This window comes from Elephantulus edwardii, unplaced genomic scaffold (genome assembly GCF_000299155.1).
Source record: "Elephantulus edwardii isolate Elephantulus edwardi_28Jun2011 unplaced genomic scaffold, EleEdw1.0 scaffold00075, whole genome shotgun sequence".
Classification (NCBI taxonomy): Eukaryota; Metazoa; Chordata; class Mammalia; order Macroscelidea; family Macroscelididae; genus Elephantulus; species Elephantulus edwardii.
The window spans coordinates 63,759-67,578 of record NW_006399825.1 but is presented as its reverse complement, the minus strand read 5'-3'; the positions used below and the strand labels follow the sequence as shown (position 1 = coordinate 67,578).

The 3,820-nt window shown below is 40.0% G+C and overlaps 1 protein-coding gene across 1 annotated transcript in view; it reads left to right on the top strand.

Annotated features, from left to right (window-relative positions):
- PYROXD1 (pyridine nucleotide-disulphide oxidoreductase domain 1) overlaps nt 1-3,820 on the top strand; it is a 47,479-nt gene that overhangs the window by 21,415 nt on the left and 22,244 nt on the right. The window lies entirely within an intron of this gene.

Here is a 3,820-nt window from a genome sequence, read left to right as displayed (position 1 = left end):
CCATTTCCTTCACTCTCCCCCTCCACCACCAAATTGTGTGGCCCAATAATTAACCCTCACCCCCTCCCATCCTCACAGACTAGAAAACATTGTGATTGCTTGAAAACAAAAGATAATTGTAATTGTTTTTATGTATTTCTCAAAGAGAAAAGACCTACTTTTTCATTTTCATGAAATCCTTTTTACAGATACTTCCCTATAAAGCCTTCAAGGGAATGTTTTATGACTGGTGATTGGATAGATTTATCCTGCCTGTTTTGTTTTTTCTAGTCTGATAACAGTTTTTGTGGTCATACATTACCCACTACTTCTTACTACTTATATTATCTTCTTCACTCATTATATTCCATGTCAATATAAGAATTTGTGGTATCTGCTTTAGACTATATTATACTCTGACCTACTGGGTTTTGGAAATTTGGCAAAATGCACGAATTTTCATCTTAACATGATCTTTCAAGTTTGAAGAAAAACCTTCATCTGCAGAACGTTGGGTCATTTATCTTGGTGATGCTGTGTTCTTTTGGATGGCCATGGTGGAATAATCAGTATTTTTCAGGCTAAAAAATCGGGTCAGGCCACAAAGAGTCTACTAATGTTCTCCATCCTAACTTTCAGACTTTTTTTTTTGGTCCCTCTTTAGGGAATATCAATTCCAGTGGAACCTGTGAGAATTATTAAATTGCCTGTGCACAAGGGGTAGCAGTGCATCATTGCTGTGATTACAGAGTCTGTGGAGTGATACTGTTATTGTTGTTGTTGTTGTTATGTGCCATTGAATCACTTGCAACTCATAGCGACCCTATGTACAACAGCCTTAAACCCTGCTCTATCCTGTGCCAATCTCACTGCCTCTGACACACCCACCCCAATTACCCCAGTCACTGAATCAATCCACCTCATAGAGGGTCTTCCCCTTCTGTGCCGTCCCTGCACCCTCCCAAGCATGATGTCCCTCTCCAAGGACCTCTCCCTCCTTACAACATGTCCAAAGTATGTCAGAAGAAGCCTCAGAATCCTTGCCTCCAAGGAGCAGCCTGGTCTAACCATCTCCAGGATGAATCTGTTTGTTTTCTTAGCAGTCCATGGTACATTCAGTACTCTTCTCCAGCACCACAGCTCAAAGGCATCCATTCTCCTTCTATCCTCCTTAGTCATTGTCCAACTATCGGGTGCATAACAAGTGATTGCAAAAACCATAGCCTGTATCAGACGCACCTTAGTCTCCAGAGTGACACCATTGCTCTTCAGTACCCTGGAGAGGTACCTAACAGCAGACTTTCCCATTGCAATACGTTTTTTGATGTCTTGGCTACTGGCGCCAAGACTGTTCACCGTGGAGCCAAGCAGACTCAAGTTGTTAACAATCTCAGTCTCTTTGCCATTCATCCTGATGCTGCCAATTGGTCCAGTGGTGAGAATCTTTGTCTTCTTGACATTGAGCCTCAGTCCATACTGAAGGCTGCAGTCCTTGACCCTTTGCAGCAAGTGTTTGAGGTCCTCCTCAGTTTCAGCAAGCAGGGTTGTGTCATCTGCATAACGCAGATTGTTAATAGATCTTCCACCAATCCTGACACCACACTTCTCATAGAGCCCAGCCTCTCAGATAATCTATTCTCCATACAGGTTGAAAAGGTATAGAGATGGGACACATCCCTGGAGTACGCCTTTCCCAATTTTGAACCATGCAGTGTTTTCTTGCTCTGTTCTGACGACTGCCTCTTGGTCCAAGTATAGGTTTCGCATTAGAATGATCAAGAGTTCTGGGATTCCCATTCTTCTCAGAGTCAGCCACAGTTTGTTATGATCCACACAGTCAAACGCCTTTGCATAATCAATGAAACACAGATAGACATTCTTCTGGTATTCCCTAGTGAATCAAAATGAAATGTGGGCCAAGAGCAGGGACAGGCAGATTTGTTGTAGGAGAGTTTCAAATCCTTGTGCACACATTACCATTTTTCTTTATCAGCTATAACTAAGGATACAGTTTTCATCATTATAGTTACTACTTGTGTTGACAAGCTTTCTTATGTTCAAAAATGTTCAAACTCACACTTTTAATTCTATCCTTCACTTTCTTTAGATGGAGAAAACTAGATAAAAGCAATAAGTTTCTATTCAGTAACCTCTTTGATAGTTTAAGAAATGTCCTGTAGGGTGCTGTTCTCTCAGTTTAGGTCTGGTGAATGGTTAGATCTTTTCTTCTTATGATGAGTGACATATCCAAACCCAATACTTTTTAATAGTTCTCATGCACCACTGAGATTATAAATATACTTTTGTTATTTCTCTTCTTTGTAAGTATAGGTTAATCTTTTCTTTTTCACATTGTCTTCCATAATTACACAAAGCTGTAATACCTCATTGTTTTCTGTGCATACTGCCAAGCATGTTTATATTTAGTGAGAGGATTAAAAGATCTTTGGTGAAGCAGAGGAAGAACAAGAATTAATACTGTGTTAGTAAGCATCAATATTTTAAATTATACTGATATATTTAAGACTCTAAAAACCTCATTGTTGCCAGCTCAGAACGGACTAAAAGTCTCCGTGGAATTTCCAAGGCTGTAAATTGCACAAGAAGCGATTGCCCATCTTTTCTTCAGAGGAGCCACTTGTAGATTGGAACCTCCAGACTGGTATAATCTTTGTATTAGCAAACCAGTGTCCTACAGACTGGCCACCAGAGGGCTCCCTATGCTTAATATTACTATTTTAAAACATGAAAGATGATAGTAAAGAGGAATTTTTTTTATTGGAAAAAACTAAGAGAAGCACATACTGAAATACAAAATTTATTACCAGAGAAAGTATGGTTGCTGTTGTTGTTGTTGTTATGTGCCATTGAGTCAAGTACAATTCATATTGACCCTGTGATCAACAGATCCATACTCTGTCCTATCCTCGGCCATTCTTAACTGTCTCCAACACCATTGCTGAGGTCATTACTGCCCCACCTTTTGACAGGGTTGCATTCTGATGACTGTCTTAAGATGTTTTGTGTGGGTTTTTTTTTAAATTGACATTCTTTATTCTTTGTCCAATTTTTTTTTCCATTCATTCATTGTTGCACTTTTCTCCCCTCTCAACCCTCCCCCCTAGTATACCCTCTTGGAAAAGTAAAAGGAAAATTCTTTCATTGTTTTACAATCCCTCCGCCCAGGTCCACTCCACTATATAGCCTTAGCTCTGGATTCCTGTCATGACAAAAATACCTAAACACATATCCCTTCTTAACAGTTTTCTCCCTCATCTGTTTCAATGCAGTGTACATTATTGAACCCATCTTTCTCAGTCTCCCTCCAACCCAGAGGTCAGTGCTGTTTTACAACAGTGGCACCATGCAGTATTTGTCGTTTTGTGACAGAGATACTTTACTCAGCATAATGTTCTCCAGGGTCACCCATTTTGAGTACTATTGCATGAGTTCCTTGTTTTTCAGTGCAGTGTAATATTCCATTATGTGATTATACCACAGCTTCTCTATCCATTCATTTGTTGTTGGGCACTAGGTTCTTTCCAGCTCCTTGCTATTGTGAACAAAGCCATGATATACTTGGGTGTGCATATATCTGCTTGGATGTCAGTTATGGTTTCTTTGGGGTATATGCCCAGTGGTGGAATTGCTGGGTCAAATGATACCTCTTTGCAAATTTTTGAGAAAGCACCAGACTGCCTTCCACAGTGGTTGCACCATTTTACACTCCCACCAACAGTGAATAAGGGTTCCAGTTTCTCCACAACCTTGCCAGCATTTGTTGCTTGCTATTTTGTTAAATTTTGCTAATCTGACTGAGGTGAGATGAAATCTCATAGTT